Genomic DNA, 15737 nt, shown 5'->3' with positions numbered 1-15737 from the left:
TTTTATTTGCAACTCTGCTATTCCCTTCCCCACACATTTCAAAATCTCAAGAATTTTGCAAGTCTGTGGTTTGCAAGGATGTGTTCATACAATTGAAAATGTCTCTTTTATGGACACAGTTAAGACACATTTGTTGGCCATTAGTGAAACAATTATGTTTTATAGATTTTAGATTTAGTCGAAGGAGGTGGGAATGGGAATTAGTTTACTGTAAGAGGTCAAAGGATCCTCAAAATCAAGAATGTGGTTAATCAAGTATGAAAAACAATAATCTCATGTGTTCAAATCTCCCATATTTTGCATGAGCTCAATTATCCCACAGAGATCAGTGTTGATTCCCATAGAAATAAATGTGCAAGGTCTTAGAGTTGGGAAAGAATCAATTTGTCATTGTTCCAAAACTGAGATTAACCCAGAAATCTTTTAAATGCTTGAGTTAGGCATTTCAGTGTATTTCGTTAAATGAAGATATGTCCTTTTCCACCTACGTAAGTAAAATGTTGCCTTCTACATTTAGAGTAGTGAGGATCCAGATGTTTTCCTAACTTTGAGCAAGAGCCCATGGAAAGAGTACTACAGTAGTGAAAATTTATTTTATTCTTAAGTAGTTTGGGGTAGAAGAGGGGAGGCCAAATTATTCCTTTATTTGGATATTTAAGGACTAGGTTAAGTGGTGTAAGGAAATGAATCTTGACCTAAGTAGTTACAATCTTATCTGAATTTTAGTTGTGACTTTATCTTAAATATTTTCCTCAGCTTCAATGTAAGCTTTTAAAAAAGAAGTCAGATTCTAAAGTTCTTTTTAGCTTTAAAAATATTGTGCTGTTTACTGAAGATGACTTCTGTATTTTGAATTAGAAGGAGGAAATTGACATTCTCTTCTCCTTTTACAGCTTCTTAAAATTCAGATAATACATAAAACTCTGATGGGCAGGACCTCACCTATGCTTTTTAATACTTAAATGTCAGGAAAATCAGATTCTCTAACAGTGAAACATAGCAACAGAGAGATAGTTAGAAGTTAGAAGAGAATCCCAAATAAGAAAAGATTGGGAAATATCTTTTAAAAATATTTAAGTATCCATGGGGGAGGGGAGTTGGTTCCAAGACCCCTAAGGATACCCAGATCCTCAGATGCTCAAGTCCCTTATATGAAATGGTACAATATTTATGTATAACCTATATACATCCTTCCATATACTCTAAATCATTTCTAGATTACTTATAATACCTAATACACTATAAATGCTATTTAAATAGCCTTGTATTATTTAGGGAATAATGACAAGAAAAAGAGCCTATACATGTTCAATACGGACATAATCATTGCAGGCCTAGTTATATAGTACACATCAGCAACAGCAGAACTTCATTTTTTTCCTGAAAACTTCCAAATGTTTTCAGTACAATTGAATTCGCATATGCGGATGTGGAACTTGAGGATGCAGAGAACCAACTATAATGGTATCTTAGTTTTAAATATAGCTTTCCCTGGAGGTAGGGAAGGGGCCTCACTTAAATGATCTCTTGTAGATTCTTTAAGTCTAAAAAATTTTTTTGTTCAGATTTCATGATTTTATTCTTCAACAGTCTTATTCTTGGCAAAGAATGAGATTAACAGTGAAAATCAAGCCAAGCTAGTTTCTTGTCCTCTTAGATAACTGTTTCTGCTAGCTGTACCCCTCCCTCTCAGAGATGCATTGAAATAATTCCTGAGGCTTTCACTCTTTTGTCTGCAATGAACATTCTGCAGTGTAATATTTATTTAAGTGCCAGAGATCTATCCTTACATGGAGTAAATTCAAATCATTGACGTTTACTTACTGAAAACCTTACTAAGGCCAGGACTTGCAAAACACTATAAAGGATGAAATGCCTAAATTCCTCCTGTGTTCTCCACTCCACCCTTATTATCTTGTTCTGGTCAGTCCGTCTGATCGAATTATACTTTAAAATTTCTATTTTTATCAAACAAACCATTAATTCCTGGAAATCCGCAGTCATGCATAGCATTTGGGGATATTTGTGTTGGCTGTTTTTATCTGGAGGAATTTTATTAGTGTTTTGGAGTTTCTGCAATTTCTATGTCCCTTTCTTTCCCAGCTTGCATTCTCTTCCTCTGCATTGTTCATTAGCAAGGGCATGAAACTGCTCCCTCTGACTCATTGTTACTCACTATAGTAATCTACTCTTTTTTTTGAGACTAAATTTGGAAGATGCTTGAGTTGCCATTCCTTAGGCAAGCCAGTCCTAGGAACACATCCTGTTAACTCTCAGCTCTCCGTGCAAATGCCAGAGCGCACTGATACTGAACACGGAAAGTGAAATAGCTGCCGTATTTGATCCTGGCCAACCCCAACACCATCACAAAAAGACTTTTTGCAATGAATGGAGCCAGGGGTATGGTTGGGCATAAAAAGGAACTCTGAATTGTTGGGCCCTAATGTACAAAGCAAAAAAAAAAAAAAAAATCAAGTTATATTTGTATAGCCCTTTACAGTTCATGAGGTATTTTGTGATACACTAACTCCTGCTTTTCATGACCAGTATTAGAGGGAAGTAAAGCAGCTATTCTATTTATCTTCTGTGTGAGGAAGCTGAAGGTCTAGAGAGGTGTGGTGGCTTACCCAGGGCCACCAGCTTTTGAGAACTTCCCACAATCTACCCCACTGTTCTACGATGTTATGCTTGTTCATTCTCACAGTTAGCATGTTCTGTCCAGACCCCGGTGCCTGCTCCAGACCTGGATAGGGAGCATATTAGCTGGTTCTTTGATCTTGGCTTTCCGATCTCAGTTATTTACCTCCATCTGCCTATCCCCCATCAACCGTCCCTCCTAGATAATGCTTCTTGCCCCCGCCTCGCCAGTGTTAATAACTTCTGTCTCTCCCCTGTCAGATTCTGAAGCCAACTGACCTATTTCATAATAATCTTAGCTACCTACTGTGCTTTCCAGGCTCTCCTTACTTCTTGTTGGACTCTGAACCTGATCTGAACTCCTAAAACTAGTTCTTATCTGTGTTCTCTAGGCTAGGCAAATAATAGACGTAAGATCCTATTGACTTATCTTTCAGGCCCCCTTCTAACCTATATGAAACATTATTTAATATTTTGTTGCTTAGAATTTCAAATTCTGTTGACCTTCTTAGCATATATTTTCTTGTCCCAAACAATCATTGATTGGCATAGCTTCTGGCATAGTTGACATAGGATATGTAAAAGCACTTCGTATAAACCATAAACCTCATACAAATATGTCGTGCTGCTGTTATTATTAGGCAATTCAAGTCAAAGGTGACTTTTTCTGGTGGATGGAGACAGGCTGTCAGCTGAAATAGGAACTTCGTAATTATTGTCCAAATCCCAAAATAAGGAAAGGTAACTATGATACTACCACAACTGATTTATGTAGTTTGTTCCTTTTGACAAGGTCACCATAGGCTTTTAAAATGTGTCACAGGAAACAAAAATATTCTAGTCTATTCTAAAGGCCTCAGAACCTTTCTCCTAATGAATGTGCAGATAGTGAGTTTTCAGATGGCATCTACCTTTATTGATTTTCCCATGCTAAGATAATTACTTTCAGTGTACAGCATTTTATACTGTATTATCCTTACCTATATTATGTCATAAAAAGATTTCATGGAAAAAGTAATTTCATTGTTTTAAATTTTTAAATAGGGCAACTGCAGCCCAGCGATTTTAGTTAACTTGCTCAAGTACACTAAATGAGTCAAGGATACTTCTTGTACTTGAACTCAGATTTTACTGACTCCCCAAGAAACTGCTTTTTAATTTTTTTTCCAGTCAGTGCATCTCAAAACTGTAAAACATCTTGAGAAGGAAACTGCTCGTATATTTCAAGATTAAGTGAAGCTCTAAAAACAGGTATTCACTTAATAGGTCACAGAATATGCCTCTGAGGGGTATGAGCAAGAACCTGTGCTGCATCAGGGTTTTCAAAAATGATGCAATGCTGCCATCTTGTGGCCATTTCCATATACTATCACTGCTTTATCCCGCTTCTGCGGCCCTGGCATCATGCATGGCCAGAGTTACCTAGTTGAATCTAAACAGTCAGATGTTAAATGCCCAGGAAAGGGCTGGAGTCAGAGAACTTAAAATTATATTTGAGGAGCTCCTCGACTTCCCTGTACAATTATCCACTCCCCCTGCAGCAGATACTCCTGGCTGCCTCCTCAAGAGCATTCCACCTTGTCCTTCCTCTTTCCCAATAAGACTTCAGTTTTGTTAAGGCTACATGACTATACGCTTCAAAGCGGGGACTGGCCCAGTGTTGGGTCTTCATCTAAGCCAGTCAGTAAGTGATTCTAGTCAATGAGATAGGAGGAAGAGTCTGCTGGAGAGCTTTTCGGAGGGATTGCTCTCTGAAAGAGACATATAGGCAGAGATGGTCTTTTTTTCTTTGGTCTTTTTTCTTCAAATGGACATTTTTGTTTCTGGGTAAGTTGGATTTCTGGCTCTAGGACCAATGGAGTACTGACTAAACAAAGAGTATAGTAAAAGCAAAGAAGTTCCCCCCAAAACTGGGCTAAAAATCACGATGGCAATGGGTTTTGGGTTGCAGCCTCTTTGGGAATTTCCCAGGTGTAGTCTGAAAGCAGCCTCCATGCACAGAGGGCAGGGAGAAGCCAAAGAAAAAGGCAGACCACTCCAGATTGGTAAGCGGCAAATTTAATAAGCAAGGAAACTTAGTTATGGGGCTTTTCTTAGGTGTCCACTTGATGAGTAGTTTTCCACACCCACCTGCCAAATCTTAAAAGTTTACATACAGAGCTCTACTGGGATCAGTCACGTACACAGGAGGCCTTCACAGAGTTCAATCATGTACCCAGTCCAGTGGTCTCATCACCACCTTATTGTCCCATGGCTGTGTACTTGGGTAGCTTCTAGCTCATGGAAGGCAAGAAAAGTACACAGGGCAGGAAGTGGGGTGCCTCCAATTGCTGGGTCCAGCTCCCAGGTCAAACTGGTGGTCATGTCTTCTTGATGGCCTTCGGGCCAATTGCTAGAACGGAGACATTTATTCAGTGATGGAGTTCCAGCAAAGTAGACTTAGAGGGGATCAGCTTCAAAGCTAAGGCTCCACATATTTCTGCAAATTGAGAACAGGAATGTTCCAGGGATGCTAAATGGTATTCCTCAATACAAATTATAAAGCTGGCCTAGAGGGCATATGACATAGTGGAAAAGATGCAGGCTTTGGAGTCTTACTGCTGAGGTTACAGTCTCGGTTCTGCCAATTTTTAGCAGCAAGGCCCCTGGCAAATTTCTGAATTTTTCTAAGTCTTGGGTTTCTCATTTGTAAAAAGAAGATGGTAATGCTTACCTGTTAGGGCTAGCAGAGTTTATAATATAGACTCAATAGATAGTCTTGTTATACACATTTTTATGTGTAAGTAATGAGGTTATTACACTAGGCTGTGTTCTTATACAAGTTTAATTCTGCTAAAGATATGGCAACCAATAAATCTTGACTTGTCTTTTTGACAGTTTAATATTTCAGAAAATAGAAGAAATAATTTGCAAAACTTACATTTGGACTTGGTAGAATTTTTTTTTTTAAAGGCGATGGGAATCTTTGGAGAAGGGACTCACATGAGAGGTAGTATGTGTAGTAGTAGACTTGGCTGTGACTCGTTACCTCTGAGCCATGTAATTTTGGATTACTTAATCCCTCTGAGCTTCTATTTCCTCATCTGTAAAGTGAGAATAATATCTATCGCATAGGGTATTTGTCAGAATTAGAAATAATCCATAAATATTTTCTGACATGTATTAGGCATTCAGTAAGTAGCATCAATTTTTATTATTACTGTAGAGAGGTAGATTTCACAAAGTTGAATGAAATAATAGATGTGATCCCAAGACCGAGACTCTAAAAGAAGTAGGTAGTTTTTTAAAATGTATCAGAAAATTAAATTGGATTTATTAGGTTCATGGCACTGCCTTCCTCTCGTGTGGCTAAATATGCATTTGGCACAATTTACCTCTTTCTTCTCAACCTTTCTTTGCTCAACTCTGTAACTGCAAGTGATTCCAACAGGAAAGGAAAGGAGAGACTTGGGAAGAAAATATTGGTACTGTAAATAACTTCTTGATCAGCTAAAAATGTAAAAGGTTGAGTAATAGGTATGCTAGCCATCTCTTCCGGTTATGAGAGTTCAGCTCAGGTGTTGTATTATTAAGCATTTTATACAGAATATATTTTTCATTCTTTCCGGCTTTGGCCTAAAAATTATTAGAAGATGACTGCTTAGTGGACATTTGTCCTATTTCTGGTTGCTTGGTCTCCAAAATGGTTTTATAAGCTTGGGGAAGAGGACATTGTGTGAGGCAGAGCCCCTGCATCTCCTTCAAGGAAGTCAAAAGGCTCGGGTAGCAGTTTTTCCTGACCACCGACTGCTTGGAACCCAGGCATGACTGGTCAGCCAACCCCTCCCGGATTGTGATTCTGGAGATAAGAGTCAAAAGAAGCAGTTCAATTGAAAGTTTATTCTGGTAGTGGTGACGTTCGGTACTTAGTGGTAGTGATGGCAGCTAGATCAGCCATGGCACGCAGTCCCCAGGGCATTGCCAGTTTCCAGCAGCAGCATCTTTCCTGTGGCATGGTTTCCTCTGTGGGTCTGGCCACCCAGCCTCCCTTGGTGCCTGCCTGTATTCCTAGCCTGGTTCTCCAGCTAGGTTTTCCTTTCTTTTGATTCTCTGAGCTCCCCACTACTCTTTTAATAAATTTCTTTTCTGCTTCAGTTAACCAGAATCAAGTTTGTTGGTTGCAACCAAAAGATTCTGGCTAGTACATAGCCTTATGGAATATTCAACCCCAAAGAGTCTGCTGCTGCTGCTTTTAGTACAGACTAACTGCTGGATAAAATCATGGTCAAATTTGCAGTTTTTCTGTGAGTTCTGTCTGGGTTTCCTTTAAACCCATGCACCTCAGGCAGAACGTCTGCTGCCCCACCCTAAACCACCTCTGTCTCTGTCTCCCACAACTTCTTAATTTACACTAACTCATCCACTCAGTCAATAAACACTTATTAAGCACCTATTATTTACAAGGCAATATTCCAGGTACAGAGAGGACTCCAAGATCAATAACCTATAGCCCTGCCAGTATACTTTTGAATTTTGAACCAGGTAAATATATTTTCTTTTCAAGAGTTAATTTAAAAATCAATCACTCTGTTGAGGGTAGAAGTAACAGGGAACATTTTTTATTTTTGAGTTACTGTCACTAGGAGCGAGTTGATGTTCATTTCTTTGTAAATGTTCTAGAAATCAATCCCAAAAGACAGTTGGATTCCTCTGTTAGACGTTTCCAGTAGAAAAGAAACAAGTAGCTCTCTAGAGCACTGAAGAAAAAATACCCCTTCTGAAGTTGACAACTAGATTGTTGCTCATCAAAATATTTGTGATTAGGAGGAGAGATGGGGAGTTAGTGCCAGTGCATTAGAAATTTAACTCGAGATAGCTCAGAGTCCTAAAACAGAATCAAAGAAACATTAGTTTCATATAAAAATACTATCCAGCTTGTCTCCAGGGGAGTCAGGACCCTGCTACCTCTGGGACCCCTATAATACAGCAATTGCCTGGGGTGGGTTGACACTTGCATCTGATGTAAAGTAAAACAAGTAAAGCAGATAATTCCATATACCCAGAAAAAGTCCCGTGTCTGTCTCTGTCTCTGTCTCTGTCTCTCTCTCTCTCTCTGACACACATGCGTGCGCGCGCACACACACACACACACACATACCCCACATACCCCACATATTTCCTTTACAGGAGCTTAAACAAGTGCTGAGCACTCACAAGATGCTCACCTACAGACACAAATGTGATCTTGAAGTCAGACTTGGTTTGGGGGTCAGGTCTTTACTTCCTAGGTAACTTTGGACAAGTCACTCAACTACTCTAGGACTCAATTTCTTCAGAATTGGAAGAAATCACCTAAGCCAGTCTTTAACTTTTACATGACTTTTCTCCGAAGCATCCCCAATAAGCCTTTCTGCTTGAATGCTGACTTTTAGTGACAGGATGCTCACTCTCTGCAGATGACTAATGTCATTTTGCAATGCTCTGATTATTAGAGAAGTCCTTAGTTACATTTTTTGCAACGCGTCTTCCTGTAGCTTTCCCCATGCTAGGGACAGCTAAGGTCATATGGGTTGAGTCTAATCCATGAACAGCTCTTTAAGGAGCTCTCCACTTCCTTCGCTTTTCTTCTCTGCAGGGTAAAACCACCCTCTCTTCTTCCATTGTTCTCATCCATCACATTCAAGATACCACGCCATTCCGGGTCTTCACAATTTTATGGATGTAGAGTAGTAGTTAAGCACCCGGAGGCCTCAGACAGTTTGAATTTAAATACTGGTCACTAAGTTGCGTGGCACTGGGCAAGTTACTTTCTCTAGCCTCGGTTTTTCTCTCTAAAATGAGGTTAGTGATAACATTAGCAGCAGTAGCACACCTCTCTCTTAGAGATGGTGTGCATGAGATAAATGCGAAAATACAAGTAAAATGTCTAGTATGGCACCTGGCACTTAGTAAGCAATATTACTGCCACTATCACTAATAATAATAAATAATAAGCTCTAATGAGAAGAAGAGTAAATGTTAGAACTGGGAGGATTTAGACAAATCAATCTAATCCATTTATGATTCTACAAAGGTTTGGTCGCCCTGATATGAAACTTTCCATACTTTTCATAGCAACTATCACTTTAAATTGTGTATTCAGTGTGCGACCCACCCCCAAGACAGTGAGGACCTTGCCCGCTGTGTTGACTGCTGCATGCTTAGTGCCTAGAATAGTGTCCCGCTCACGGTGAGAGAATAGACCAACACCTTCACATCACAGAAAAGGAAACGGGTGTAGAGAGACCGTCAGAATTGTCTAAGATTGTGCAGAGGGCTCCTCAAAGAGCTGGGACAAGAACCCAGAGGTCCCGGGGAAAAGGACGTGCAGAATTAAATCAAGGTCCAGCCCTAAAGTTTGGTGATCGGGGCCGGAGCACAAATATCCAGTGATTCAGGCGTCAGCGTTCCCACCAGGCGGCCTAAGTGCGGGCCCGTGTGTTCGGGCTGACGAGTCGGAACCAGAAGGCTGCTTAATGCTTAATGAGAGACCGGGGGTGGGTGTGTCCGCGGGCGCGGCGCTAACACCCACTTGCAGTAGTTTGCGCTGGCCGCAGGCCAGTGCAGGGCTGTTGCTGTTGCCACTGGGCCACCCCAGCTCCAGCCGACTCCCGGGAGCTGCGAGTGGGAAACAACCTGGCTCCAGACAGGCAGCTAACAAAGGCTGGAGACCGGGCCGCCCGCCCCTTCCTGGCGCTCGCACGCGGCGTGAGCAGAGCCTCACCGGCTCGCGCTCTCCGTGGGGACAGTCGCGCAAAGGCCAGCGTGGCGCAGGTCCCGGGAGCCCGGCACCCCTCCTGCCTTGGCTGCGCAGTCACCCCGGCGGTCGAGCTCCGCGCGAGTACCGCCACCTTGCACACACGGTGAGTCAGTCGGCCAGAGGGGGCCGGGGAGAGGTGCGGGGAAAGCAGCTGCTGTCAGATCCCAAGTAGGGGAGGTGGAGGAGCCGGGGAGCGGCGACGCCTGGTGCCGGGTTGCTCTGGAGCCTTAGGGAATGCAATCGACCTGATCCATGTGACCCAACCGAGTTGTGTTAAAGGTGACAAACTGAGGCCCAGAGAAGTAAGCCGGTCTCGTAAAAACTATTCCTTGTGTCTGTGTGTTTATCCCTGCCTGTGTCAGTGTAGGATTTGGGGAGACTTTTAGTAAGAACCCATATGTTAAGACAATGGATAATACAAACAATGAGAATCTTTGCCAATGAAAGTATAAAATTATAAATAGACAGTCAAGGCCGGGGAAAAGAGATCTGATATCTGTGGTCAGTAAGGTGAGCTGCCTTGGCCGAAGCCCTCGGCAGAGCAGTGCCAAAGCTGGCACCGGAAGCCAGAGTTCCGTCTCCCCGTACAGTAAGTACTCCCTGCCCAGTGAGCGCCTCGACCTTAGAGGAAAATGAGGAAGCTGACAGCCTGCCCGGGTGCTGGTTCTTAATCTTCTTGGGATCACTGACCCCTTAGAAATCTGGGTCCCCTCCTCACAGACAGCTTTACTCATAATCTGGTACACAGTTTCAGGTTTGACATGAAGCATTCCTGCTTTGGGGAGTGACTGAAGGCTGGTGCTCAGGCTGTGGGTTGCAGAGCAGCTGAAGGCGCCTGGCAAAGGAGTAAGTACCTGCTGTGCGTCCAGACAGCATCCTGGTGCCCCCAGCTGTGTGATCTTGGACACATAACTCACTTTCTTCAAGGTCCAATTTTCTTTGTAAAACGGAGATAAGATTGGTCGCTTCACCCTGTAGGCTATTGTCAAGCTTAAGAATGAATGCTGAGTTTGGATCCTGACACGTAGTAGGTGCTCAGGAAAATGCTGGCACACGTAACACAGTGTGAATCACAGCTGTGCCAGTTGGAAAGGATGATAATCTGGAGGAAATTGGGCTGTACCTGAAATAAAATAAAACAAAATTTAAAAAAATTAGGAACCTGCAAATACAAAGTCAATCCTGTTGTGACTTACAAATGGCAGTGTCTACTTTGGTGATAGTAATATAAATTAGAATATACTTACTTAGAATAATGCACTACACTCGATATTTGACCCAAGATCAAATGCTGATAGTAGAAACCACCAGACGTTCAAAAAATAATAATAAATAAATACAAAAAGAACACAAACAAAAAAGAAAACAAACTCCTGGACATTCTGACAAGGAGTTTATTGGGTCTCATTTGCCTGTTTTAAATGGAGCTGGCACCTGTATAGTTTGTTTTTAAATGAGAGGAAAGAGGAAGACATACCTGTGCAAAACCCAGTCACCAGGTGATGGAAACTCAGCTCTGTTTCTGCCAGGATACAGGAATTGCTAGCAGTTGGCTCACATCCCTCTTGGATCAGTGTCTTGCTGTGGTAAACAGTGCCTTGACTGATTCTGCTCGAGATCAAATAAATGGCTTTTTATTTAACTGATGGGGGTGGGGGTGTCTTTGGGTGCTGCAACTGAAGCAAAACGACATTTGTTGACATCGATTTTCCAAAACACATTGCTCGTTTACTGACAAGCTTAAGGATTTAAAAATCTGTGGATCCAAAATTGTGGGGACAGGGTCTAGGCGTGCCTACTTATTCTATAAAAAGGACTGCTCTTACAAAATACTGTGTTTTCTTTTTTCACTACCATTTTAGGCCTTGCAAATAGAAATACGGCTTCGGGCAAATAGCTGCTCTTTAATTTGGGTTAAGACGCACACTACCTGTATGGCGGGTTACATTCTTCTCTATGTGTTTGTGAAAGGGGAGCTTTTCTTCAGAGAGAGGGGGTTGAGGTTGTGGAGAGAGAGAAAGGAGGAGGGGGGGGGAGGGAGAGAATATGAGTGTGTGCATTTGAGATTTGTCTTGTCCGCTCTCTACTTCACTCTTACTTAATCGGCCATTTCTCAACCCAGAGAAGTTCCTTTTTTTCCTGCAAGCCCTGTAACTTTAGCAAATTCCCTCTCTTTTTGGCTCTGTGGCCTGATTTTGTTTCACAATAGCTCTGTTAGAAAGTTTTTTCTAATTTGACTTTTAGGTTCCAAATTTTAGGGACTCCATGGTACAGCGTGGAGCAAACATGCTCATTCTCTCAGGCAAAGGCTCTCCCTTATTTGAAGGAAGCCTGTGCACCCTTTGTGTGTTTTCCCTCCAGACTTACTACCTTCAATCCTCCAACCATTCCTATGGATGACAAGTTTAAGAGCAGCATTTCTCAAAAAATGGTCTTTAGACCGCTTGCATCAGAATCACTTAAGAGCTTGTTAAAACGCACCATTTCTGACCTACTGAGTCAGAATCTTCCAGAGTAAGACAGAAATGTGCATGTCTGATAAGGGCTCCTGGTGATTCTTATGAACCTTTGGTTACTTATATATGTTTTTGGGAATGGGGATTGGTAGTGGGGGACTATTCCTTCTTTGTAAATTTCTGTATTGTTTGTCTAGTTATATGATGAGCGAGAGCCTCTTTTTTAACTTCAACAAACAAACAACTCATGTTGTCCAACAAAGATATATGGATAGCAAATAAGTACTTGAAAAGATGCTCAAGATCATTAATCATTGGAAAATGCACGTTAAAACCACAGTGAGATACCACTTCATACCTATTGGGTTGGCTAAAAAGACTGAGTACACCAAGCGTCGATGAGGTTGTGCGGGAACTGGAACTCTTATACACTGTTGATGGGAATGTGAAATGGCTCAATCACTTTGAAAAAGTTGGACATTTTCTTTAAAAGTTAAATATATACCTATAATGTGATCCAGACATTCAATTCCTAGGTCCAACTTGAATATAGTAGAAAAATGGAAAACAACCAATTGTCTATCCAGTGTATGGATAAACATACTACGATATATGCATACAATAGAATACTGCTCAGCAATAAAAAGTAATAAACTATTGATATGTACTACAACATGGATTGATCTCAAAATAAGTTTTCTAAAAGAAGCTAGACCAAAAAAGAAAAAAAAAAAAGTACATGCTATATAATTCCATTTATATAAAACTGAAGAGGCATTGCTATATCTTACCTGGCATCAAACTTTTTGGTGGCTTCCAAGAGTTGTGTATGATCTTAGTCTTGTAATAGTGTCATTGGCAATTTGATCATTATTCTGACAATGTCATTCATTCATTAATTCAACTAACTGAGTACCTACTATGTGCAAGATCTAGAGTAGACACTAGATAATGTATTGATGAATAAAAGAGACATGATCCCTGCCCTTGTAGAGCTTATACTCTATTGAATGAACCAGTAAAACAAATAGATGAGAAAAATAACTATTGTGAGAATGGAGTGGTTCTTTGGAAGGGGGATGGGAGTCAGGGAGGACTTGTCTGGGTTTCGAGCAGAGAAGTAAAGCAGTCAGTTTCATGTTTTCAAATGACCACGTCCAGTCAGGAGGCTGCTGTCCTGGTCCAGGAGAAAGGTGGCAGAGGTTTGGATTCAGGTGGTCTTAGAGACGGAAAGTTGTACCAGTTTTTTGTCCATATTATTGACCTATTGCCTCTTCCCACCTCTAGCCTCCATCACCATATCTTATTCCTTATTTGTAAGGATATTACAAGAGACTAACGTCAACACTTCACTGGTTTAGTTACACTAAGCATGCAGCATTCCTTTGATCTACTGATCTAGTTAACTTGAAGTAAGGGAATGAAGATAGTCTGGCATGACCTGTTTGTTGTTTTTGTAATAACCTATGCTGCCTTCATGTGATCTCTATTTCCCTTTCCAAGAGCTGACAGACCATCTGTTTTAATCAGGTGGCAGAAACCCAGCTCAACGTGACATGTCAAAGCAGGGTGGGGAATGAAAATGTTTTAGCCCATGTGAAAAAAAGTCCAAAGGAAATTAGATTCCATCATGGCTGACTTGAGTAATGCCATCAGGGCCCAGTCTCATGGTCTCTCCATCTCTCAGCTCCATTTCTTTGGTGTTAGCTGCATTCTCAGTCAGGCTCTGGTATATAGTTCTTCTTATTATCATCGTGATTACTTGTTCTCACCATCTGCTTAAGTATGACCAGCCAAGTATCCTTAGACAACTTCTTCACCCATCCGATCCCTGGTAATGTTATCATTTCCAGTTTAACAGTAATAATAAAAAAACAAGAGCTACTAAGCAGTATCAAGCAGTCTGTTAGACACTTAAAATATTATCTTATTGTGAGGATGGTTACATAATTATCCCAAGAAAGCCAGCCAATTGATTGCAGAATCAAAATTTGAAATCATGTTTTCTGGGCTCGGAACCTTCACAATGCTTCCTGCAGTCACTCTTTGGGCCTAAGAAGAGGAAAGCAAAGCCATCAAATAATGTGCCTGTTTCTTACTTTTTTCTGAACATGAATTCTAAAATGTAGTTAGTAGTCATAGCAGGGGCAGAGCTGTGGGGTTCTTATAATTTTGTTCATCCCAGATCCTTCTGGGTTTGAGAGTCTTGGAAGCTCCATGTATAGGACCTTGTCCTCTGGCTACTGTCAATATCATTATATACCAGGCTCATTAGCCAGGATCCCCCTATGTGGCCACCTTTGTTTCTATAAGTGTTTCCTCCCTTTATTCCTCAATAGAGTCCTGCTATCATGATGCTTGAACTTTACCTTTGACAGCCTTCCTTAATCCTTATAGTCTCAGACCAGAGGTTTTGCTTCCTTTTTTTTTTTTTCTCTTAAATGTTTAAATTGGCCTATCTCTAAAACCTGGGATGAGAAGATTATGGATGTTTAACTTTCCCTGCCAGTGACATTTTACTTTCTGAAAGCACTTTTAAGTTGATGGTTTCACTTTCCCTCACAGATCTGCTTACTTCCATTTCTCCAGTTCCGATTGGTCAGAATTAGGTTCGAAGTATCATTTCCCCTTGTTACTTTTTCTGTCTTGAAAGGAAGGACATAATCAGGATGTCCATAACATTTACTTTTAGAGGAATGAAAATCAGAGCAAATAACCAGATATTTTAAATGTCCTATCCTTATTGTAGAGCCGTTTTTTTCTTGACCTTTGTATCACCAGAATTCAGGTAGCTACTAATCTGTTCTTGGCATTAAGTAGCTACTCCAAAGATCGTTGAGTGAATGTGTGAATGTCCAGATACCTCTGTGCCAGTGTGGACAGAGGAGAAGAGAAAGAAGAGAATTAACTGTTTTATCTTATCCTAGAGTCAGAAGCAATTGCTGTAGAACATTCAATAGAAACTTTTTTTTTTTTTAGCACTGACTATGTGCTAGACTGATTTTGGTTCTTAATTGCCTATTGCAAAGTATCAAAAAGATCTCAGGACTAAGCATAGACTGAACTATAAGGAAAGCTACATGTCCCCTAGTCCTTTCTCCAAGACAAACCTCCTTATCAGGCAAGACCGAGAAATGGAACTAGGGCACCCAGCCTGCTTTCCCAGGCTTTTAAGCCGCATTTGCCCTGAGAGTGTTGCAAAGATAGTGGATCATTAAGCTATATACTCTTTTATTTGTTTTTAACTTTTTATTTTGAAATAATTATAGATCAACATAAAGTTGCAAGGATAGTACAGATAGGTTCTGTGTACTTTTTACTAGCTTCCTTCAATGGTTACATCTTATTTAAAGATGGCACAATATCAAAACCAGGAAATTAGCATCAGTATAATATATTTGCATGATTGTTCTATGCCATTTTATAACATTTATATTTGTGTAACCATCACTTCAATTAAGATAATAGATCCATTCTATTACCACAAAGTTCCCTCAGTGCCATTCTTTATGGTCACACCCATTTGCCCTCAACCCTCATTCCTAGTCAAGTGGCCACTAATCTGTTCTGTCACTATATAATTTTATATGTTATATAAATGGAATCACAAGGTATGTAACCTGCTCAGATTGGTTTGTTTCAGACAGCATGATGCCCTCAAGAACCATGCACATTGTTGCAACGTATCAATAGTTTATTCTTTTTTATTTCTGAGTGTTCAGTGATGTTGGATGTACCATAGTTGTTGTTTTTTTAACCATTCACCTATTAAATTCACCTATTAAAACAATATTTTGATTCCAGTTTGGGGCTATTATAAATAATATTCATGAACATTCATGAACATGTTTTGCTATGGATGCAAG

The 15737-nt window shown here is 40.6% G+C and overlaps 1 protein-coding gene across 7 annotated transcripts in view; it reads left to right on the top strand.

Moving 5' to 3' along the window:
* Window positions 1-9091: 9091 nt before the first annotated feature.
* The window catches only part of ARHGEF37 (Rho guanine nucleotide exchange factor 37), a 38115-nt gene continuing 31469 nt past the window's right edge, over window positions 9092-15737 (top strand). The window contains exons 1-2 of one of the 7 annotated variants that reach the window (XM_036224792.1): window positions 9092-9518; window positions 10164-10261. The gene's annotated coding sequence lies outside the window, so the exon portion shown is untranslated. Of the gene's footprint in view, window positions 9519-9548; window positions 10262-15737 lie in introns of those variants that run through there. The other 6 variants (XM_036224791.1, XM_016150356.2, XM_016150357.2 and 3 more) reach the window with 6 other exon arrangements.

The sequence above is a fragment of the Rousettus aegyptiacus genome, unplaced genomic scaffold, assembly GCF_014176215.1.
Source record: "Rousettus aegyptiacus isolate mRouAeg1 unplaced genomic scaffold, mRouAeg1.p scaffold_m13_p_7, whole genome shotgun sequence".
Lineage (NCBI taxonomy): Eukaryota > Metazoa > Chordata > Mammalia > Chiroptera > Pteropodidae > Rousettus > Rousettus aegyptiacus.
This window is presented reverse-complemented; position numbering and strand designations above follow the sequence as displayed.